Raw genomic sequence first — 24,418 nt, 5'->3', positions numbered from 1 at the left:
TTCTCCTCCCTCCCTCCCTTTTTTCCTTCTTTCTTTCTTTCCTTCCTCCACGAAATACTTGTGATCACTTGTAGGAAATACCTGTGATAAATTTCAAAACATCAGGGCCTCAAGAGGCACAATTCAGAAGGGGATGTCGTGACCCAAGGAAGAATAAATAAATGGAATAATTAGTAGTAATAATTGATAATAGTACAACAGAACAGAGATGTGTAGGGTCCTGAGACAATGTCCTTCTGTTGGTGTAAAAATCGCCAAGCTTCCCAGCAGCCCAAGGAAAAGGGGAGATACAGCCACCTGGTTCACTCCCACTTTAACAAGAATCACAACTACAGTGGCCACCATTGTCTCTCCTGGCAGGTGACAGTGTTTGGGGTTCTGGGTGGTGTACCATGTGGGTACCCTGGACAGGTTTGGGGGAGCCAGCAGACAGGGCAAAGGAGGCGTTCTCTTGGAATGGGGTGCTGCCTGGCTGTGGGAACAGAGAGAGGCAGAGCTACTCCTGGAATGAGTCAGTGACCACCTGCCCCTGCCTCAGACCCCAGGGCTAAGCTCGTTGTGCGGACAGCCTAGAGGCAGGGCCAGGCAGGGGTGAGGCCTGACCTCCTTTTCCCACAGGCCACAGCTGGGTTTTCCAGCCTGTCCTCCTCTCCCAAGGTTTCCGGGGATTGGCTCTTAGGAAACCTCAGGGGCTGTTTACAGGATATGGAGGACCAGCAGTGGGAGGCTCCCACCATGTCCTGCCAGGGCGAGCCCCTCACTCCTCCATGGCCATGCTGTTTGCCCAGATGGTCTCTGAGAAGGAGCAGCTCAGCCTCGCAGAGCCGGCACACCAGCCTCTCTGCCTCTGTTTTCTCATCTACAAAACAGGCAAGGGTCGTGGGTACAGCCCTCAGGAAGTGCTCACTGAGAACTTCTGGAGCTCCTGTGCTCAGCCAAGGAGGATGGGCCTTGGGGGCTCCAGGAGAAGCACACTCTCTCTCTCTCTCTCTCTCTCTCTCTCTCTCTGTCTCTGAACCCCTGACCTATTTTGTCACGGGGAGGGGGGCTGCCTGGAAAGAAGAAGGGCCCCTCCCCAAGTCAGCCAGCCATCCAGCCAGCCAGAGCTGGCTGGTCCCAGCCCCCTTGCTGCCGTGGGAGACCTGAATCAGCAGATCGGCAGCCCAGGCGGAGCTGGCAGAGCCGCAGGGACAAATTGGAGGTTGCGATCGGACAGCGCATAGCTTTCCACTTGCGTCTTCAGCTCCCCTCTGTGGAGTCTGTCGCCCTGACCGGGTCTACTCACATCTGGAAAAGTGAGAGGTGTGTGTGCTGCCTGCCAGCCCTGGCCCTTAGCCAAGGGGCTCACGGGCTTCAGCCCTGGAGCCAGGGCAGGGTCCATTCTTGCTCCAGGCCATCTCCTGAACAGAGCAGCCTGGCAGTGCGCTGGCGCTGGGGTATAAAACCAGCAATGCTGGCTTGTAAGCAGTGTGTCCTCAGGCAAGTTACTGAACCTAGCTGAGCCTGTTTCCTCGCCTGTGGAGTGGGGTGACCCGTGCTGGAGGATTATTAATACTTGGCTTGGCACTAGTGGAGCGTATCACCGACCCTACCCACCCACCAGTGTCCCTTTCACCCATGTCCCTTCCTTTCCTTTGAGTCTCAGCATGGGATGGGGAAAGGGGGCTGAGTGAGGAAGAGGAAAGTACATAGATTTGGAGGCCCAGGTGTAGTGGCGCCCTGCTGTAATCCCAGCCTCTTGGGAGTCAGAGATCTGGAGGACGTGGTTCCAGGCCCCGTTTCAACAAACAAGGCAGGTTTGTACTTGTCATCCTAGCTACTCAAGATGAATAAGTAGGAGGATCGAGGTCTGAGGTCAACCCGGGAAAAAACTGTGAGAATCTACCTGAAAAATAACTAAAGCAAAAAGGCCAGGAGGCGTGGCTCAAGTGGTAGAACACCCACCTAGCAAGTGGGAGGCCCTGAGTTCAAACCCCAGTAATACCCCAAAAAAAGAACATGGATTTGAGAGAGGGCTGACGTGAGTTGGAAACCCACTTGGCCCTTTTGTGCAGTGAAAGTCACTTTGGGAGACATTCTGAAGACTAAATGACATGCCTGTGGGTCTGCTTGGCCTGAGGAAGCGGCCCCTGAGCCTGTTTCTTCACCTGTGAGCGGTGTGCAGTGACCTTAGTTCTTAAGGCTGTGACCCCCAACAAGCTCTCACTGGTGTGGCCCCTTCCCTGTGAGCTCACCTGGGCCCTGGCCCTTACAGGCTTTGCCTGGTGGCACTGTGAGTCCTCCCGATGTGTTCTCAGCCCCTCTGGTGAGGCCAGAAAGTCACTTCTGTGTCTGAGGTTATTTGGGGAAAGACAGCTGGTTTTGTACCTTGGGAGGCAGTGGGGTGTTTGGGCCTCCTGGAAGGTCGGGCAGCCCCTTGGACACACAGACCCAAGGTGCAGCCAGGATGTGGACACAGCTGAAGACCCCGCCCTGGGCCACTGAGGCCACTGCGACTGCTCTGAGCAGAAGGGCTGGGGAGCAGGTGGCGGCCAGGCTCGGATAGCTTCCAGGGAGCTTGCTGGACAATTAGTCACCTGATGCCCCCCAACAGGAGGCCCACAGACATCGCTTCTGGGACCCAGCTCACTCCTGTGGCCTGGGCTCTGCCGGGCAGCTTTGGCGCAGAGAGCCTCTTTCCCGATGGGAGCCGGCTCTGCTGCTGGTCCCCCACCCTGACCCAGCCTGCAGTGACCAGGACTCCCTGCAAGCCCCCGGCACCTCCCCACCCACCTCTCCTCCTGGATACGCCCTAGGCCTCCCATGTCCCCTTGAGCAGGCCAGAAGTGAGCACAGAAGGGGGCAGGAGATCCGAGGCAGAGCCAAGCTGCCTCCCTCCCTTGCTCTGGGCACTGTCCGAGCCCACAGGAATTTTTCCCTGGCTCTCCAGCCTCAGCCCTGCAGCTGCCCTCCCCCCTGCCATGCTGCTGCACTGCCTGCTCCCCACTGAGCTTTCTTTCTTTTATAATTTTTGAGATAGGGTCTCACTATGAGGCTCAGGCTGGCCTCAAACTCTCAAATTCCCTGCCTCAGTGTACCTAATGCTAAGATAGTGGGCACGTGCCACCACGTCCAGCCCCACCGAGTCTCAGTGAAGGAAGAGTGACTTCCCCTCTGGGGAACTGCCACGGAACCAGGGCTCAGTGCACATTCTCACAGACAGATAGCTGACACCTCTGCAAGGGCTCTTGTCCACAACACGGAGGACCTGTGTTGTTTGTTTCCACACGGGGCCATTGGTCAGGCCCACGTGAGCCACACAAGGCAGCACTTGTTCTCAGAGTGCTCGAAGATGGTATAGCCAAGAGCATCCCAGGAGCGACTTCATCCCGTCAGCCTGCAGATAATTTGCTGAGAACCTACTGAGTGCCAGGCCAGTGCGTGCCAGGCTCTGGGATGCAGCAGTGATGGAGTTGGATGGTCAGGCCTCGTGGAGCAGACATATAATGGCAGAGAAATGGTGCCCAGGAAGCAGATGGGTTAGGGTGCCCTCAGGCCAGGGCAGGTGCCACGAAAACAGAAGTGGGAGGGTGACAGAGCAATGGGGCCACAGGCCTTGGGAAGGTCAGTCAAGAAACCCAAATATCCATTAGAGGATGAATGGAGCAACAAAATCTCTACCCTCACTACAGAGTCTTCATCAGTCCTGAGATGGACTGATGTCCTGACTCTGCTACAGCTAGGTGGCTGTGCAGAAATGCCCAGTGAAGAAAGCCATCACGAAAGGTCACACATTGTCTGATTCTGTTTGTAGGAAGTGCCCAGCACAGGTAAATCTCTAGAGACAGAGAATAGAGCAGGGGCTGTCCAGGGCTGGGGGAGGCCACAGAGTGACAGGGACAGGGTTTATGTGGGGAGTGAGAAATGGTCCAACCCTAGATGTGGTGATGGATGGGCACTCAGCTCTGAAGACATTAAGTCACCAACTTGTCACACTTTAGATGGGTGACTTGTAGCTGAAGAAAACAGCTTAAAAATAACACAAACACAAAGACAAAAGGAAGAAAAGCCAGTAGAAGCAGGTGGCCTTGAGTTGGGGAGATGGGGAACCCTGTGAAGACCTGGGATGGACGCTGTAGGCAGACAGCACAGCACAAGCAAAGGCCTTGAGGTAGGAGTGGCCTGGTGTTTGCAGATGGATACCCAGGTGGTCAGTAGGGCAGGGAAGGATGTGCATGTTTGCCAGGGTGGGGACACAGGGCAGGGTGTGACAGGACAAGGACCTGGGATACTTTCTATTCCCACGCAATCATTCGGGCTTTTTTAAGGGAATGCAGCATGGAGGGGGACCTGGAGAAGGGGGGTAACCAGTTGGGAGGTGGTGGCCACCAGCTAGGTAAGGGACAATGGCTGATATTCAGAGGAGAACAGTGGATATTCACACAGGGACAAGGTTACCCCCCGAGGGGCTGGGGAGAGGTTCCCAGGAAGGGCCTGAATGTAGCTTCCAGGAATGGGCCTGGGCCGGGAAGGGGGTAGTGTGTGTGGAGGAGAGCGGCTGAGGCTGAGGCCTCAGGACCCACCTGGCTCTAGAGATAAGTGTGGTCACCCTGCCCTGCCCCCATCTCCCTGGGTCCTCTTGGGCCCTGAGCAGCTTTCAAAGTAAGTAGGCCATCTCTCTTCAGGCCACCTGCCATACAGCTTTTGTCCTGCCAGCTCAGGCTGGCCCTCAGTGAGACCATAGTGCCCATGTGGCCAGAGACCCATCTGGGGCCTGGCGCTCTGAACAAAGCCGCTTTGCAGAAACTCGAGTGGCCTCGAAATGCGATCGGCCACGAGAGAGGGCCAGGGAAGAGCTGTATTATTTATTGACCGCTGCGGTCCAGTGAAGCACTTTGTGCTGGCTGGACCTTGAAGAGCTCTCTGGGCAGTGGCCAGGGCCTTCTGAGGGCAGGCTGGTGGAGGGCCGTGGGTGGGGCCCTGGGCGTGGTTTCCTGATGCCTAGGGACCAGGGAGGAAGTCAGGGGCCAGGACCTGCTGTGGGGAGGGCCCCTTGTGGTTGTCATCCGTCCCCAGGGGCTGCGGAGGCAGGCCAGGAGCTGGGGCTCCAGGGAGACTTCAGCACCCTCTCCTGTGACACTGTGAGTACCACCTGCCTGGCCCGGGAAGCTGGAAGGGGCTGGTGGCTTTCGGGGTAACCTGTTGGGGTCATTGTCTCCAGAACACTCGTGTTGGCGCTTGCTGTTTCGTAGACCTGTCTTTGGTGACCTCCTTCTATCTGCCTGGATGGCCAGGCTGCCTTGGGAATGGGGCCTATGCTTCCCACAGATGGCCTGGAAGGGCAGCCGGAGGCCCCCTGCGTCCCGGGAATGAGTGCAGCTCCTCATCCCACCAGGCTAACAGCCTGGTGACCACATGAGAAAGGGAGGCTTGGCAGCGTCCACTCTTTAGCAGAGCAAACTGAGGGCCCGGGACAGAGGCCCAGTGCTCCTGACGCAGGGCTGGTGCACTTTCTGCCCCCACTGCTGCTGTGCACAGCACCTCAGAGCACTAAGCCTGGGGACTCTGGCTGGAGGGGCCTGGGATGACTGGTCATAGGGGAAAAGTCTGTTCTGGGAAGCCACTGCCTCAAGCAGCCCTTCTGCCCCTCCCCCCAGGCGCTTCCCCATTTGGAAATGGCCAGGGTGCGTCACCCCTGTACCCCCTCCTCCCTCACCCCTGCCAGGAGGCACCTGACAACTGACAAGTTCAGCTTCTTTCACTTCTTTCTGAGAAGAACCTTGAAGTGCTGGGCTCCCTGCGGCTGGGGCGCCATGCTCTGGGAAATCCCTTTTGAAGAGGGGAGGGGTGCTGGGATCACCTACACACCCATGGAAATTTCCCCCAAGTGGTTTCCCCATCTTAGCCTCACAACAACCCTGGAAGGGAGGACTTCTACTGCTGGTTTCTTGTAAGGAAACCCAAGCTCAGAGATGTTAAGACACCCATCCTGTGTCACACAGCTATTGTACATTGAGGAGCTGCAGTCTGAACCCCAACTGACTCTGAGCTCCCCCAGTGCACTGTGCAGCCTTCTGTCTGGGATGTGGGCAACAGAAGTGAATGTCCTGTTACTTCCCCCATCACTGAGTCTGTTTTTCCATCTACCAAAGGTTGGGTTCCAGTCCTAAGGACCCCAAGATCCAGGCTGAGGCTCAGCTGTGGGACTGAGAACTCACTGGCCACTCGCTAAGCTTGGGCCGGCAAAAGTGTCCTCATATCCATGTACAGAGCCCCCCGATGATCCCAGAGGGCCAGAATGCTGTGCGCCAAGAACCCTGGGTGGTCAGGCTCTGGCTGAAGCTCAGAGCCTCAGCAGCTGTCACCTTTGTGGGGCTCTAGGTCACAAGCGGGAGAAGCTGGCCAGGCCGATACCAACACCTGGGTTTGGGGCCCATGTCAGTCTAGCCCAAAAGAATGTGCCAGTGAGGGTGGATGGGAAGGATGCAACCAAGAACCAGGACAATTGAGGACCCACAGACGTGGGGGCCTCAGATAAACCCCTCTCCCTCCTAAGACCCCACGTCCTCACCTGTGAGGAGGCCAGGTGGGATCGGGAACCTTTCAGCAACTCTACACAGAGTTTTGTGCACATGGTTTATTTAACCACTCAATCATGTGACAAGCATTTATTGGGCACCTGCTGCATGTGAAGCAGCACCTTATCTCTGGGTGTGCAAAGGTGATGAACAAGCCTGCTGTCCTGGGCATGGGGGTTTTCACAACTAAGCAGACCATGCCCAGGGAGTCGGGGGGGTGAAGCAGGGCAGAGACAGGTGGCCAGGGAGGGCCCAGTGGCTGTCCGACTTTGTTCTGATTGGTCCATGTTGCATATAAGAGCACACCTGCTGTCGTCAGGCAGGAGAGGGCAAGAAGAAGGGCAACAGTGGCCTAGGCCAGTGTGACCACAGCAGCTTCCAGGACAGAGGCGACAGCACTGTGGCCCTGCAGAGAGAGTGGCCATTGCTGTGCCCAGCATGTGGGGGAATAAGGGCAGCTGTCAGCAGTCAGTTTGCTGGTCTGTGGCCCAGCTGTAGGTTAAAATCACAGACACTGTGTGTCTCCTCTGCTTTTTTCTTAACTATGTGACCTTGTGACAAGCCACCTCTCTGGGCTTCAGCTTACTAGTGAGGATCTTTGTAGTTGCAAGCGAGAGGCAATCCAAATCAATTTGCTTAAACAGATAAAAGGCTTCACTAGTTCACAGAATTGAAAAGTCTAGAGGATATGACTTCAGGAATGGCTGGATCCAGGGGCTCCACTGTAGACTTTGACTTTTCACCTCTCCCCTGATGGCTTTGCATTGAGGCGGAGGGCCTCCCAGCTGGGTACCTGGCACATAGCAAGTGCTCAGAAAACATTAGCTGTCTCCTTTCTTTTGGTGGTCACCAGTTGCAGGGCCCAGGCTGTGGTGAGCAATACACTTGTTTCTGTCTTGTGGCTGTCCGCAGTGCCCTGGGGGAGGTGGCACAAGAAAAGAGGAAATTACCACACAGGGCCATCATTCTGAGAAAAGGGCGTGAGCTGGGACACCCAAGGGGGCATTCTCAGTGAAGGGGTCACCTGGGGGAGCTGACAAAGACAGAAGGTTTTGACCAAGGAAGCAAGAACCCTGGGGCCAGGTTCAGGCTCCGTCCTGGGAGCAGTGCTTGCGCAGTGCAGGGGGCGGAGCAACTGAGCTCCTATACGTGTGGGTGGCAGGTGGCCCCTGGTGATGGCATTGCAGCTCAGTGGCAGAGTACTTGCCGGGGAGATGCAAGGCCCTGGATCATCCCCAGCACTTAGGAAAAAGAGAGAATAGGGCAGCTGCAGCTGTGAAGAGAGACCAAGCACTTAGTGAGCACCTACTGTGTGCTAGGCACTGTATGCTGCCTTACTTGACTGGTGGAGGGTCCTCGGCCCCTTGACAGAGGATGGGCAGTAGTTTCTGGACTTGAGGCTAGAGCCCATGAGACACATTTCCCCGATTAGGGACTTGTGTCCTGGACAGGCTCAGTGGCCTGTGCCGTCAGGAGGTTGCTGGGCACATGGGGAAGTCACCGTGTTCTGAACGGTCCTGTGTTGAAACTGCTTCCCGGCAGGCTGACACCAAGCCTCTGATACAGTGACAGCGGAAGCAGGGAATCTGAACCGGAGGCCTGTGAAGGGGGTGACAAAGGCCCTTGAGCAGAGGTGGGTAAGGACGGTCACTTGCCCGTGAGTAACTGGGGCGCCGGCTCAGCCCCTCACTCTAAGCCGTGAGTGTTCAACGAGTGAGTCAGTGGCTCCCGGTGCCCCGTCCCTGCCCTGCCGTGGAGATGGCCTGGGGTGGGATGCAGCGCAAGAACCACACTTCGCACAGGGCTCTGTGACCCCCTGGGCAGCGCATGTGCAAAGCATTAAGCCTCAAGTACCCCGCCCACAGTAGTGTCCTAGTAATGGTCTGGTGAATGTCCCCATTATCATCGCGGAGAAAAGACCAAGTCTCTGCCATTGTCATTTTGCAGTCATGGACCTGAGCCAAGTGGGAAATTGTTCGCGCAGGACTCTAAGCACCTTGAGGATGGGTGCCAGGTTATTCAGCCTGTGTCTGCTGGTTGTGCCCTGGGTTCAAGAAACGTAGCACGCAGCACCCATCTGATGGGTCTGGCCTCAGCAGCTGAGCCAGTGAGCTATGTCATACCCCACCCTTCCCTGTCAGCCCTGCCAGATGGGGTATTTTATGCTGTCTGTTTTGCAGGTGAGGAAACCTGAGCTTAGGGAGACGGTCCCTCGCTGAAGGCCACACCGCTAGTAGCAAGTGGCCTCAGGTTCCAGATGTGCTGGACTCCCAAAGCCCAGATACCCCTCCTGCCTGAGGACCCAGGTCGAGTAAGTTATTCTAGAGTCCTCCAGTGAATATCTGCCGCCCGCCCTGCTCTCTGCACTGCCTCCCGTGGCCAGACGTGGGTGTGACGATGCCAGGGGCAGGGGAATGACAGGGAGGTTGGACTGGTGCCAGGCCCAGGCAGCAAGGAGGGAGAGGAGGGGTCCTGAGGGTCTTAGCCGCTGGAGCCCCTGGCTCTCAGAGCACTGCCTGTTTCGCTTTGTTGTTCCTGTAAACAGATAAAAATATTCTTACGGAACAGGCACCATGTACACAGACACACAGTTTGTTCAGTGGTCTCTGGGGCCATCTTGGAGGAGGCTGGGAGGGTTGAGGCTCCCAGCCCTGAAGCCTGTAGCTTCAAGCCTGAGGTGTTTCCAGGAGAATTTCCGGGGGAAGTGGTCAGAGTGAGCTGACGGCCACCTGGCTCAAGGCCAGGGTGGAGATTGGGTGAGATGGGGAAACGGCCACCCTCACTTCTCCTTTCACCCGAAAGTTCCAGGTGAGAGTCTCGCCTCCCTGTTGTCACACCCTGTCAGAAGTCACCCTGCCCACACCCTCATTGCACAAAGGGGACCCTGAGGCATGAGGCACAGTCTGCCTTAATCTCACTGTCACCACATGTGAAGGTCTGGTAGGATCCAGTCCTAGTTAGGCTGCTGCCTGCCTGTGTGACTGAGGACAAGTCACTGGGCCACTCTAGGTCTTAGTTTGACATTTGCAAAATGGACCTGTGATTACTTCACGGAGTGGATAAATGAAAAAAACCTTTGGCAAGAGCCTTGCCCAGTGCCCAGCCCCCTGTAAGCTGGCAAGATCCCTCCACCTGTGAGGTGGACTGGAAGAGTCACAGCCTCCGGATGGAGGACAGCTGTAGATCCTAAGACAATCCTAAGAAAGCCTGGCTGAGGGCCCACTCTACCACTAATGGCTGTGTGGCCCTGGGCAGGTCACACTGTAACTCCAGGCCTCAGTTGCCTAATCTGGGAAATGGCTTAATAAATGAGGAAATGGGGTGAGGTGTCTTCCAACATTGCTGTGGGGAGACTGACAGGTCAGTGTGGTGGGGACAACTTGCCGGACCATCGCAAGGGACCTGGGGCTAGGTAGGAGGTGGCCACAAAGATGGGGGAGCAGCCTGGTGGTAGAGGGAAGACCAGGAGGACAGAGGAATGGGGACCTCCAGCAGGACCCCTCTAAGAAGGGACTGGATAGGGTGGGCTCCCACCAGCCCAGAAAGTCTGAGGTTCATCTCACTCCTCAGACATGGGCTGCAGCCAGGGTCAGTGCAGGCCCACCTCTGAGCTGCAGCAGGGGATGGAGATGTCCCTAACCATCCCTTCATCTTGGCCTTGGAGTCCCAGACTGAGGACAAGAGGGTAGTGGTGGAAGGACACAATCTAGAGAGGCTAGAGAGGCAGCTGGGTTCAGCCCCAAACCTCAGGCCCCCAGAGAACTCCATCGGCTTTCATTTTCCAGGGTAACCTAGAAGTTACTCCAGTCTCAAGTCCACGTGCCCAAGGCAGGACACTCTGCCACTGCCAGGGCGCCGACCTCCTAGAAATACCAATACCACAGACACTGAGAACAGCCATTACTCTGTGCATATGCTGAGATCTGTCTGAACAGACCTTGTAGCTGGTTCTGGCATGAGTTTGTGTAGAAATGCAAGCTGTTTGTGTCCAAAAAAGAAGAAACATCAAGTGCTGAGACCCTAAATGTGTTTGTTCCTGAACATAGCCACTCTTCCTAGGTGCCACGGAGCCTGGCTGGGACTCTTTGAAATCCTCTCCCCAAGATGGGGGCACATCATGTCTTCTGGAGACCCCCTCAGGATTCATTAGAGAACTGACAGTCCCTTGGTACCATTACCCAGTAACGGCAGAGGCAGAGCTAGAGCTTGCAGGAAGGACCGCCTCAGCGTGTGTGCCCTGCTGTGCTCCCACATGGCAAGACAGGGGAGCTCACGGAGGGCCGGCCCCTTGCTCCTCCACTGGGAGGGTGGTGGACTGGACGTGCAGCGCCTCTGCACTCTGGGAAAGCCGGGGCTGGAAGGGCTTTGAGGAGTTACCAAGACCCTGTCATAGGAGAGGATTCTGTGAGCTTGCTGAGGACAACTGAGCATGCTGGGGCCTGGGCCAAGGGGGATGGGGTAGGGATGGGGACCCAGAAACAGGCAGAGGCATCTGGGCTTAGCCCCAGCCTCAAACAGCCTTTCATCTGCAGTGCTCTAGAGAGGGACAAGAGCCTGGTGGGGGCTGGGGGCCTGGAAGGGCAACAATGAGAACCCCCATCACTGGGCCACTTCCCCAGCCCGTTGTCTTTTCTCTTCTCTTCTTTTATTTTCTTTCTTTAAAAATAATTTTCTTTTGAGATGATGTATCACTATGTGGCCTAGGCTGGTTTCAAACTCCTGGACTCAAGTAAACCTCCTGCCTCAGCCTCCTGAGTAGCTGGTACTGCAGTTGTGCCACCACACTCAGCACTGCGTGGGACTTTTTTGAGTACTGAATGGGTGTTAAGCTCCAGTGTTTGTGTGAGAACTGCTCCAACCATGACCTCATCGAATTCTCTACAAGTCCTGTCAAGCAAGAGTATCTTGCAGCTGGGGAAAGTGAGGCAGACAAGTACTTGCCTGAGTTCTTTGCCAGCCAGAAAATGGCAGCCTGAGAGGACTGAGCTTTGTTTAGAGATTTGGAGGGTTGTCGTGTGCAGTGAGTGGGGAGATGGTAAGAGAACCCCACACCCAGGATCTCCACACTCTAGGGAGCCAAGCTTTCCTTCTGCCCTCCTCCCAAGTGACAGCTGGGCCACAGCTGCCTCCCCCCACCTCAGATACTTGGATGATCAAAATGGCCATTGGGCCATTGGCTCCAGTTTGGGGAGCTGGTTCCAACCTGGTCTGGATGCCGAATGTCAGCTGACAAAGGAGTCCTTTGTGGACAGCCCCACTCCCTCCCCGACACACACACACGCATGCACACACACCTCTTCCCAGTTGCCCGTGCCTCCACATCTCACTATGTCAGGGCCCTGGGTCTGCATGCAGACTCACAATCCCAGCCCCATTCCCACACTGTCTCAGCCGGCCTCCCCTCATGTACATAGCTGTGACTGGGAGGGTTGTCCACCCCCCTGTACGGGGGAAATCAAATTGCTCAGATCCAGAGGAAGACAAATGCCAGCAAAGGTGACTTAGGGTAATGTCTGCTGGCCCTCATCCTCTTTCCTTGTCTATAAGAGGACAGGGGATGCCCACCGTGAGCAGGACTTTGTAATGTACTCTGCAGAGGTACCAGGAGAGGCTGGATCATGGGGGCTGCTGCCCACCTGGAAATTGTCTGCCCACCAGCCAGAGCCTGGCTCAGAGAACAACCCCAGTGTCTGCTACAGGCTTCTGTAGCCTTTGTGGGTCTCTTTCCTGGGGGCCATGGACTGGACTCTGTCCATGGCCTTCTCCCTGGGTTCAGGAAATACTTCAGGGTCTTGGTTCTGCTGGGAGGTCTAGGCCTGGGCCATAGCTGGGCTGCACAGGCCGTGACGAATGTGTGTGCATTTGCTTTTCTTTGTAACATGCTACGCCATAGTGGCTTACACGGCAATGGTTTGTGATTTAACAGATCTGTGGTTTGAAATATCCATAGTTCTGCTGGTCTCACCTGGAGGTCTGCGATGTCCCCAGTCACGTCTGTCTGCCAGGTCCCTTTGTTACACCAAAACTCTCGAGAACAAAGGATCTCTGGGGAGCAGGGGTTTATGTAGCCACTGCAGATGTTGGCCAGGAAAGGAAAAGGCCTGGTTGTGGGGTGTGTTCCCACAACCTCAGCAGCAGGGCTGCGTGGCAGGTGGAAACAGACCAGAGCTGCTAGCTGGTTTAAAACCTGGAGAACAAAGGCACCTTACTCTGCAGTGTCTGCTGCAGGAGGAGTGGGTGTGGAGGGTAGGAGGGCGGTCTATGGGGAGGAGAAACTGGTTTCTGGATTGGGTGGGGTGTGCTTAGATGTGGTAGTTTTACTGGTGGCTGGTCTCAGAAAACGCTGGTCGCAAAGATATCAGGTCTTTGGTGTCTCAAAGAAGTGGACTGAGTACATGGATTGCAAAGCAGCAGCAAAGGGAAGGGGAGTCTCCAGCGAGGCGACTAAATAGTGTACCAGTGCGTCAAGAGTCTGGTGCCTTGGTTCAGATGGGTATTTATACACTGTAAGGGGTGAGCCTTTAAGGGGGGGTCTGGGTGGTACTTAGGAGTGGTTTTTGGTGATTGACAGACTTGATTGACAGGAACTAGTTATATAACTCTAAAACTCTGCATGTTACTTACCTAGAATTCACTCTGTTATAATTGTATGCATAAGAGGCAGTCCATATCCATTAGTCTATAATTAAGGGGTCTGGGGCCATAGGTTACTTTGGGCAAGACTTTTCCCACGTACACATGCCGGGATTTGGTTCAGAACCTTGTGGTCATCCATGCAGGATACTGTGGTGAGTTGCTGCTGTAGTTTTAACAGCAAAAGGGGTGTTTAGGGGCAGTTCTGGTGGAGTTAAGTCACTTGTTCCCAAGGAGATGACCTGCAGGGGTGACAACAATCTACTTTCCCTAATTTTCCTGCATCAGTAATGCCCTTCAGATATCCCTCCTCCTCCCCGCCCACCAGGTTTCGGGGGTTTTGTGTGGTGCTGGAGATGGAGACCAGGGCCTTGGGTATGCTCAGTGAACCTGCACCCCAGCCCCTCCCCCGCTCCCCGGGGCTTTAAGTCAAGAATTTCAACATATATTTAGGAGTGTGGACCAGTTTAGTACTGGTGGCAGTGGTAGTGGTTTGGCTCAAAGCTCATGGTTGTACAGCTAACTTATCTTCTGGCCTTGTAACTAAACTTAGGACATCTCAGAATTTCTGTTTTCACCCTCCACCTGGTTCTTCCATCCACAGGTTAACAGTCTCTTGTGACAGTCCCCCCTTCCCCTCTATGTGGCCTCCCAATGGCAGAGCCCTCCAATCTGGGGTAGTCTGAGGGCAGCCCTTAAAGAGTGAAGGTAGGAGCTGCCAGGGCCCTGGCTCTTGCCTGAGAACAGGCACTTCTGTCTCATTCTGTTGGCCAGTGGAAGTCAGGTGGCCAAGACAGGGGTAGCAGCCCCACCTATGGGTGGGAGGAAAAGCAGGCCCCATGGGGAGGGGAGGGGCCTCCAGGAGGGGAGTCTGTGCCATGATTTGCAGTCACAGGGTTGGATGTCACAGACTGAGATGTTGCTGCTTACAGGTTGGGTGAAGTCATGATGTACAAAGCCAGAAGTCACTTGGGTGCCCTCAAACCAGAAAGGTGGAGCACCTGGCCATGTGTCCCACCCTGCAGAGTGGAGACCCCTGGGAGCCCAGTGGACATGGAGGAGCACCTAAACGCTCACCCCCAGGGACAGGGCCTTGTCACTCTAACCTCTGCAGCTGGACTGCTAGGACAGTAACCAGTAGCCATAGGTGGCTATTTAAGTTTTAACCACTTGGAATTCGTGCAAGTACAAGCTGTTCCCTGGATGCTCCAGCCACATCCCGAGTGCCCAGTGGCCACACTGCTAAGAACCCAGCTCAGAGTGTCAGCCTGGCCTCTGGCCAGACACACAGTGCTGTCTCCGATCCACTTGCCCTAGGCAGTGTCTCCCACATCGGGTCCCCATGGGGCAGGGCTGGCCTGGCCCTCCACACAAGCCCTTACCTCTGATCTTTTCCCTCTCAGCTGCCAAGCCACTATGTCCCTCTGCCCCCAGGCTTTTCCAGGAAAAGGACTTTGGCTTTTTTGTCATAAATTGAGACAACCCCAGCATGTGCCCCTGAGGCTCAGTATCATGAGGACAGCGAGCAGCTGAGATCCCACTCAGGATGACTTGAAGTGGGTGACGTTTCTTCCCTACACGGTGTCTGTTTAGGTTTGAAAGACATCAGTGTGTGAAACACACTGTTTGTTTGGTCTGTCAGTGGTGTTGGGTGTACATATGGGATACAAGATCCCCTAAAATAATCCAGCCTGGGAATCCCCCAAATCTCCAGAGCTGGAATCTCGGGAGAGTTGCAGGCTCCATGGTGGCGACCCCATGGGATCTTGCACAGCCCGTGCTGGGGAGGCGAGTGAGGTCCCCCGTGATGTGATATCACACCCATCCCTGCCACCCTTCACCTGTACAGCCAGCTCCCCCCTCACATCCATTCTTGCCAGTGCCATTCTGGGTTTTGCTGGTTGGATGGTGGCCTGGCACGTGTGCCCTCTTCCTGCTCGGAACCTTTGTCCGTTCTGCATTGCTACAATCCAAGAACTGAGGCTGGGTACTTTATGAAGACTAGAGTTGTTTGGCTCAGGATTCTGGTGGCTGGAAGGTCCAAACATTATGGTGCCAGCATCCAGCAAGGGCCTCTAGCTGCGTTACAGCATAGACAAGCTGAAAGGGAAGAGGCCAAGTGCAGAAGGGCCAAGCATGTGGGGTACCCTCAGTTTGTAAAGACCCACTGTCTCCAGAGCTAACGAATCCCATAAGAACTACATTAATATCTTCCCAGGGGCCCCATGATCTAAGTCTCTTAAAAGACCCTCCAACTCTTTGAAGGTCTTCTACCTCCCAATACTGTTAAACCAGGAACCAAGCTTCCAGCACACGACCCTTTGGCAGACAGACCACATCCAGAGCATAGTGGGGTCTCCCTGGCCTTGGACTCCAGCCTCCAGTAGACAGGAGAAATTGAGACATCGTGACTTCCTGGTCATCTGGATGATTGGGCAGAGATGATTCCACACCCAAATTGCTACCCTCTGCAGTGCCAGAGTGTGTTGGACACTGGGGCTGGGTGCAGCTGTGGGGTATCCTCCTCCTCCTCCATCCCAGCACCAAAGGGCAGGATTGGTGCAAGTCTGGTTCACGGCTGAGTCCCCTTGCATACAGTAGGCGCTCAATAAAAACTTGCTGAGTGAATGAATAGATCAGTGCAAGCTGTGGGGCACACAGACGTGTGTCCCTGTGCTGCTCTCTGGTCTCTGGGGTCCCCCAGAAATGTGATCACAACTGGATCCATGCTTCTCCCTTGTAGGGGTCCATGCATTTAGTCCAGTCTGTCCAGTGCATTTTATGTGTGAAAAACTTTTAAGAGTTGTAAGAGTTATTTTGTGATAATTTCAATCTTAAGAGTTGCAAGAATAATTGGGTAGCAACAAATTTCTGTATGTCCCGTTCACCCAAATTCATCATCAGTGACATTTCACCAAGTTTTGCTGTCTCTTAGAGACATTTCTTTCTCTCTCAGAAAGCAGAGAGAGTGACTATTTAAGCAGTCACTGCAGACATGCAGTGGGGTGACTTTTACCCCCTGAATAATTCTCCAGTGCATCCCTTAAGAGCAAGGACATTCTGTAGCACCACCATGGCAGTAAGTCCCTGTGATGTGACTATTAAGTCACATTCAGGAAATTCAGCATTATCACAAAACCATGATCTCACATTTCCATTTCGCCATTTGTCCCACTCAAATCCTTTGTGTCAAAATTTCCCCCGAGCTGGGCAGGTGGCTCACGCCTGTAATGCTAGCTACTTGGGAGGCTGAGACTGGAAGGATGGTGAGTCGAGGTCAGCCTGGGCAAAAATATCCGCAAGACCCCATCTGAATGGAAAAAAAAGCTGGGCGCAGTGGCAAGTACCTGTCATCTGGGCAACAGTGGAAACTTAAAGTAGGACAGTGGACCAGGCCAGCCTAGGCAAGAATCGAGACCCTATCCCCAGAATAACCACAGCAAAAAAGGGGTGGAGGTGTGGCTCAAGGAGAAGAGCACCTGCCTAGCAAATGTGAAGTTCTGAGTTTAAAACCCAATTTATCATCATTTTCTTAAACCTTTTTTTTTTGCTTACACCTTGAGCCCTCCACCAGCCCTTTCTTGTGATGTTTTTTTTGAGATAGGGTCTCATGAACTATTTGCCTGGGCTGGCTTTGAACTGCTGTCTTCCTGATCCCTGCCTCCTGAGTAGCTAGGATTACAGGCGTGAGCCACCAGCACCCAGCTTCTTGAATCTTCATCGAGGTGCAGTTTACGTACTACAGAATCCAATCGTTTTGAGCGTACGACTCAGTGACCACTCATACATTTACAGTGATGTGTAACCGTCACCACGTTATTTGAAATCACTGCGGTCACCCATCCCTAGCCCCCTACACCCCCAAACCTTTCTGAGCACTGAGTGGCCTTTTATGTCTGGCTTCTTTCATTCCCATGAGGTTGTAGCATGTGCAAAGCTTCATTCCCCTTTCTTGTGCAGTAATACTCCAAGACATGGGTGCATGTATTTAGTTTTTCCAGTCACTAGTTATGGCCATCAGGGTCGTCATTCCCACATTGTGGCTGCTGTGAATAATGCTGCTAGGGACATGTGTGTACAATTTTCATTTGTCCTGAGTAGCGACCTAGGAGCACAGTCACTGGGTCATGAGGTGACTCCATGTTAGCCGTGTAGGAAGCAGCCATGCATTTCCCACGGTGGCTGCACTTTGTGCATTCCCAGCAGCGAGAGGGTGACTGAGGGCTCCGGTTTGGCGGCACCCTCTCCAGCCAACAGTCCACTGTTGGTCCTGTGACTGTGAACAGGTGTCTGTCTGTGGTTTTGATTTGCACTTCCTTGGTGACTAAGGATGTTGGGCATTTTTTCTAGTGCTCACTGGCCACTTGTCTGTGTCCTTTGGTGAGATGTCCATTCAGACTTCGTGCCCATTTTGAATTTGTCCTCTCATTATTGAGTCATAAGAGCTATTTTGTGTGTGTGTGTGTGTGTGTGTGTGTGTGTGTGTGTGTCCAGGACTGGGGATCGAACCCAGGACCTTTTGTATGCTGGGTAATTGCTCTACCACTGGGCTACATCCTCAGTCTTCATAAGAGCTCTTTTTATACTATAAATGCAAGCCCCTTACACAGGCTATGTGATGTGCAAACATTTTAATTTACTCTATGGTAGCTTTTTTTTTTTTTTTTGGTTGTATTGGAGTTTGAACTTGAGCCATGCCCCCATCCCTGGATGGTATCTTTTTGAAGTACAAAACTTTTAATTTCAATGAAGTCTTTCTCTTTTTCCTTTAGTTGTTTTTCTGATAGGGTCTCAAGTTTTCGCCTGGGGCCAGCCTTGGACCACTATCCTCCTACCTTTGTCTCTGGTGTACCTGTGATCACAGGCATGGACCACCATGTATGGCTTGTTAGTTGAAATGGGGTCCCATTAACTTTTGGCCTTGGCTCCCCTTGATTCTCCTGATGTCCCAAGTAGCTGAGATTACAGGTGTGCACCGCTTCTCCCAGCTTGTGTTTTCTCTTATTGCCTTGACTCTTTGTATAGGTGGAAACCAAGGGTAGTGTGTACAGTGTCATGAAGTGGACGGGCGTGCTTGCACACCGTATTAAGCTTAGCTCGACTTTGGGAAAAACAGCTGAGATGGAGCCAGGCAGGGAGCAGACGCCACTGCTGAATGCTGGGCTGAGGGTCCTTTTCTTTATTCTGTGGGTCACAGGGAGTTTTGAGCAGGGAAGGAATGTGATGGAATCTGCATTTTTTTAAAAATTGTTTTGGATGATAGGCAATTACGGGTGTTGGGGACAGCAAGCAGGGTAAACTGAGGCTGGAGAGTGCAGGGCCGTGCGTGTCCACTTGGAGCGCAACTCTGTGGTTTGATGGGCAGCAGGGAGACAGAGGTGATAACGGAGGGAGACCCAGCGCGGTGATGGGATGGCGAGCTCCTGCTTCATGTCTGCTGGCGTGCAGTGTTTCTGAGTGCACTGTGTTATTTCATGTCTCTGTGCACTTGCACGTACGCTGCCTGGGTTTCTTCTGTTTATAAGGAGGTGGAGGCGGGGCTGGGCCTGGTGAGTGGTCTCAGGAAGGCGCCCAGTGCTGTGTCATGTGTCCCCGCACCACAAGACTGACCTTCAGCCGAGAGGCCAGGCAACCCAGGGAGGAAACACCAACCAAGAGTGTCCAGGCAGGACGCGGAGTGGGAAAGGAAAGAAGCGAGGGAGGGAGGAGCGAAGGAACAAAGGAACGGTTAAGTGCTGGGCCTGATCGACTCTGCTGCCATTCCTCACCTGGTTGGCTCCTCTCCTGGGAAGGCGCTGGGCCACGTGGCATAGAGCTCGTTTCATCCTGTGCTTCCTGTCTGCTTGGTAGAGGGGACCATGAGGCTCAGAAGAGAGACCCTCCGCCCTGAGCTTATACAGGGAGTCAGCCCCAGCCAGTGTCACAAGAGACCCTAGAAACCAAGCTTTCCAGATCCCTTCTTTCCAGAAGTTACAATTTCCAAACATAGTTTGCTTTGGTGGTGGTTGGGGTTGAACTCACGGCCCTGCACTAGCTAGGCAGGTGCTCTCTCATGCAAGCCACGTCCCCAGTCCTTTTTGCTTTTAGTTATTTTTCAGGTAGGGTCTCCCGTTTTTGTCTGGGCCAACCTCAGACCACGTGTTTTTGAGTGGAACATTTTGGTGAAAAGCCAGCGCCTCCCATCCCACTCCCAGGGCACCACTGTGCCAGTGCCTGGTGAGTCCTTGCCAGAGATGACATATGCAGGAGCCGGCCTCCATTCTGCACAGGAATACACTCCGGCATCTGTCCCAAACCTTGCTTTTTCTTCACTCACCAGAGGACCTTACAGACTATTCCTCATCGGTCCATGTGGACAACGGCTGCCTGGCTTCTGTCTGACAATCTCTCATCGGGGTACTAGGGAACACCTTCCTCAGTAATTTTACTCACTTTAAAGACATTCACAAACACTCCTCTACTTATGTAGAGTACGGTGTCTCTGTTGCTGTAACGAATACCTGACATGAACAACGTACAGGAAGGAAAGGATTATTTGGGCTCACAGTTTGGGAGGTTTGGTCCATCCGTGGTCTTTCGGCCCCATTGCTTTTGGGCACAGAACACCATGGTGGTAGCACATGGTGAGAAAGTTGCTCACCTCACGGCCAGGGTATGAAAAACAGAAAGAAGAGAGGGGCAGGGTCCCCATATTCCTTCAAGGCCACACTCCCGATGACCTCACTTCCTCCTGCCACCTCCCAGTAGTGCCACACTGGGGACCAGGCCTTTAACACATGGGCCTTTGGGGGGGGTCATTTAAAACCCAAACTGTAGCATCGGGGTTACCCCCCCCCAATAAACCCATCATCAATTGAAAAACTGAAAATATTGCAAGTTAATGCACCCAGTCTACGGAACAGCCCACGGAGCATCCCGGCTCGCCGTGCAGTGCAGTGGCGTTCGGGCCGTTTCCCGTCACGATCTGAGGCTGGTGGGAGGATGCACATCACTGCTGCTGCCTATCTTGGAAGCAGGCAGACCACATTTCACTAGCCAGGAAAAGATCAAAATCCAAAATCTGATGTATGGTTCTTTTTTTCTTTTTTGGCCATAGCTGGGGTTTGAAGTCAGGGCCTCATGCTGACTAGGCAGCCACTCTACCTACCATGTGAGCCACTCCTCCAGCCCCAAAATTTGATGTACAGTTTCTGGTGAGTGCGTATGGCTTTTGCACCATTATAAGGTCAAAAACCATAGGCCAGGGGCTACTGGCTTTGTAAAGATTCAATTAATGTTGAAAACATAAAATGAAAAGCCAAAGCTGCTCTGCCCTCTGCCCTCTGCCCTCCCAGATGGCAGCTGTCAATAGCTGCGTGAGCCTATGCATATCCCTTTGGGAAAAAGGTTAGGACACAGCCCCACTCATGTCAGACCTCTTCAAAAGCTTCGCAAAGGGGGTCATTAACGCGGAGTTCCGTCCTGGAATTCCTCACCAGAGATCTGTCCATCTGAAGGCAGAGTCCCTGGGGATGGTGGGTCTTGAAGGAGCTGCTTTCTGTCCTACCGAGGGGCACCTTTGATCACTCCCATGCTGTCCTTGTCCTGTGCTTTCATGTCAGCGGCTGTGGTGTGTGGTAGCTTCGGGAGATCACCCTCCCTAAAAAGGTGGCCCCCGTGCCACCTCACACCTCATCTTCTCACACCTGGGGCTGGAGGGTGCTCAGCAGCAAGTGTTATCAAGCAGGTTCGCTTTTGCCAACGCGAGTCCCGATCTCGTATTTCCTTAACGCGCATTTAATTACAAGCGAGACTGGGCGTCTTTTCCTCTGCTCTCTAATGGGTTCGCTCTCCTGCCCCCATCGATTTGAAAGCTCTTAGGTGTCAGGGGATGGACGTTCACCTCCCTTTCCTCAATTAACTTCTGTCCTGTGTGCGGCACACTTTCTCCGTGTCGGTAGCATTTGCCTGGTTTACCTTGTTTATGGTATTTCTGTGCCATTTACGGAGTCTTCATTTTTACACAGTTCAGCGTATCCACACTCGCTTTCATGGCTTCTAGGAATGAATTTGTACACAGAGCATTTCACGCAGCCCCTCCACACATTATCACAGCTCATTCCCACGGCAGCCTTCGAAGGGAGGCAGGGTGGGGGTGCTTATTGTCAGTTCCATCCTACAGATGGGTTCAAACAAGGTTCAGAGAGGTTGTGGGACCAGCCCAGGTCACACAGCTCCCACAATCCTAGCAAACCTCCCTTCCCTCACCTGCATTCCTACCAGCCAGGTGGCTTCTTCGTGGCACTGTAGCTAAAGGATGTGACTTCTCCAGGATAGCATTTTAGCTATGAAAACTATTATTAGCATCTCACTTACCTTTAAGTATGTTTTTAAAATTTTTTTAAATTATAAAATTAATTCATAGTTTCTTGGTTTTTTTGGAGGTGGTGTGGTTGGAACTCAGGACCTTGTGATTGCTGGCGGGGGGGGGGGTGTTCTACCACTTGAGTCACACCCCCATCCCTTTTTTGCTTTAGTTATAGGGTCTCATGTTTTTACCCAGGGCCCACCTGGGACCATGATCCTCTTACCTGTGCCTCCCTGTATCTGGGACTGCAGAGGCACACAACCATACCTGACTTGTTGATTGGGGCGAGGTCTTGCTAACTTTTTGCCCAGGCGGTCCTCAAACCATGCTCCTCCGGATCTCTGCCCCCTGAGTAGCTGGGGTCATAGTTCTTCAGAAGTAAATCTCCAGCAATATGGGACTCTGTGCCTTTGTGTCCCTGTCTACACAACTGGGAATAACGGTCATTATCTCAAGCAAATGAAATAGTCCCCATACGGTGCTGCAGGAAGTTCCCTGCCCTCACTTCTGATTCATCTGTTCCTTCCTGGACCTGCAGCCCACTGCCACCTGACCCAGGTGACCAGAGTCATGAGACTTCAGAGCTGAAAACCAGGCTTCCTCTTCCTCTCCCAGAAGCCCAGAGGGGGGAAGTGGCTTGCACAAGGTCACACAGCCCAATGTGGCAGGGCGGCCAGAGTCTGGTCTCCTGACTCATTACATCACTCCCCCAGCTTTCCCTGGCTGGACCACAGCTGCAGGGTCCGTCTGGCCTCCTGTCTGGCCACTTCTGGGCACCAGGGGGCGCCGCAGGGGCTCCGGACGCCCTTGCTGCAATGGATCGGGACTCCCAGGCACTTCGCTCCTGGCCATGGCCTTAGGCACACCCCTCCAGGCGCGCCTTCTCGTCCCTGTCCGTTCCAGGACCAGCTCCCCTATCTGGGGCGCCACTCCCCCATTGTTTGGGTCCCGCTGGCAGACTGTGCCCACCCCATTCTCTATGACAGCTGCCAGGCCACTGAGGCCCATCACCAGCATTCATTTGGCACTGAGTCAATGTCCCCTGCGGGATTGGGGGGAGGGGGGACTGTCGCCAGGCCCAGGACCCCTCCCCTCCCCCCCCCCCCCCCCCCCGCTCTTCCGCCAGCCAAACTCAAACTGAAGAGTGCATGTCCTGGAGGGGACGCAGAGGGGCGTGGCGCCGTTTGGACGCCTGCAGCCCTCGCGCGCTGTGCGTCTCTGGGCCAGCGTCTTGCCCTCTCTGGGCCTGTGTTCTGAGCGAACTGGGGAGGGGCCCGGGAGGAGGAGCACTGGCCGCAGGAGCTGAGGTTCTTGGGAGGGCCAGGGCACTTGGCCTGAGGTTGCGTTTGCTTGTGTTTATCTGGGGGAATCTTGGGGTGCGTGGAGAAAATGCTGGGGACCACAGTGCCCGGTGCTCCGCGCCTGGATGCTGCGTACCCCGCAACCCCGGCCCGTCCGCTGCGGCGGCCCCACGGACCGGAGCGCCTTCCACTCGCCCAGGCTCGGGTGACGTCGGCGGCTGGGGCGGCACCCGTCCTCCCCGCCCTCCAGCACACACACTCGCGCGCACACACACCTTCCGAAGGGGGAAACTGAGGCCGGGCGCGGAAAGGCCACCCGCCAAGGTCACGGCGCGCTGGTGGCGCAGCGGCTGGAGCGCGGGCGCGCGGGGAGGCCGCGGGGCGGGGGCGCCGGGCCGGACTCCGGCTCCCGAGCGCCCCCGGGCCCCGCGCCCCGCCGGCCCGTCGCGTTGGGGCCGCGCCCGCCGCGGGGACGGCGCGCACTCGGCGACTGCGGGGACCCGCGAGGTAGGAGGCGCCGGCGGAGGACGCGGCGGCCGGTGCGGCGCGGCGCGGTGCGGTGCGGTGCGGGCCGGGGGCGCGGGGCTGCGGCGGGAGCGGCTCCCGGAAGCCCGGGGCGGGGTGTGGGCAGCTGCGGCCCCGCGCAGTCGGGCTCGGGAGCTCCGGGGCCGCAGTGGCAGCTACCGCGCCGGCTGCGGGTTTGGGGGAGGGAGGGTGGCGGGCGCTGGCGCCGTCTTGCTGGCCGGGGCTCTGCGGTGTGGCTGGCTCTCGGGGACCCGAGCGGGGAGGACTCGGGAGAAGCAGCCTCCGCGCCTATGCGGACGCCTTATCCGAAACCTTGCTCACGCGCCAGGCGCGGGCTGGGGGTGGGGGCAGGGCGCTCCATCGCCGCGTCAATGCGGTGGGGCCTCCCGGAGACCGGGGGAGAGGATCCAAGCCGTGCGCCCCCCTACTCCCTTCCTAGGCTCTCCCCTCCCCCCACCCCTGCTCTGGCCGCGGGGCGAAATCCCGCCCGGGTCGCAGCCTGCGGGCGGGCGCTTGAAACATCTCAGGAATTCGCAGCGAGCCTGCTGGACGCGCCCAGAGAGGGGTGAGAGGCCCCGGCTGGGCAGGAGGGGACGGATCTGAAATTGGCCCTGCCTCTGACCCCCGCTGTGTGACCTCGGGCAGCCCCTCCTCCAGCCACCACGTGGGCCAAGAGTCTGGTTCTTAGTCTTGGGAGGCTCTCCTGGTCAGAACCCCCCAGGGAATCAGCTTAGGGGACAGGTTTGGGGGCGGAACCGCCTTGGGATCTCTAGACCCCGTCCCATATGGGGCAGGACGCTGGCAGCAGGGGTACAAGATGTGCTGGGGGCTCCTGCAGAAACCCTGCCTTCCACCTGCCAGCCTGGGGATGGGACACTTATGGGTCAGGGCAGCTGCATTTGGGCTGTGTGACAGGGTGAGTTAGCAGAGTTGAGCCAGGGGGCTAGGGAAAACCCCCTTTCTGTTTCTGCCTGGCAGTCGGCACTCTAAATTGCCAGGCTGTCAACTGTCACAGCTGATCTGTTCCTGGAGCAATCAGGGCAGAAGGATGACAG

General features: G+C 55.2%; 1 protein-coding gene across 13 annotated transcripts in view; it reads left to right on the top strand.

The window, feature by feature from the left end:
* The window catches only part of Iqsec1 (IQ motif and Sec7 domain ArfGEF 1), a 304,194-nt gene that overhangs the window by 203,947 nt on the left and 75,829 nt on the right, over positions 1 to 24,418 (top strand). The window contains exon 1 of one of the 13 annotated variants that reach the window (XM_074044554.1): positions 4,995 to 5,120. The exons of 11 other annotated variants lie outside the window; for them this stretch is intronic. The gene's annotated coding sequence lies outside the window, so the exon portion shown is untranslated. Of the gene's footprint in view, positions 1 to 4,994; positions 5,121 to 23,323; positions 23,346 to 24,418 lie in introns of those variants that run through there. One more of the 13 variants, XM_020156163.2, reaches the window with a different exon arrangement.

This window comes from Castor canadensis, chromosome 10 (genome assembly GCF_047511655.1).
Source record: "Castor canadensis chromosome 10, mCasCan1.hap1v2, whole genome shotgun sequence".
Taxonomy (NCBI): Eukaryota; Metazoa; Chordata; class Mammalia; order Rodentia; family Castoridae; genus Castor; species Castor canadensis.
The sequence above is the reverse complement of the archived record's forward strand: the minus strand, read 5'-3'. Positions and strand labels throughout refer to the sequence as shown.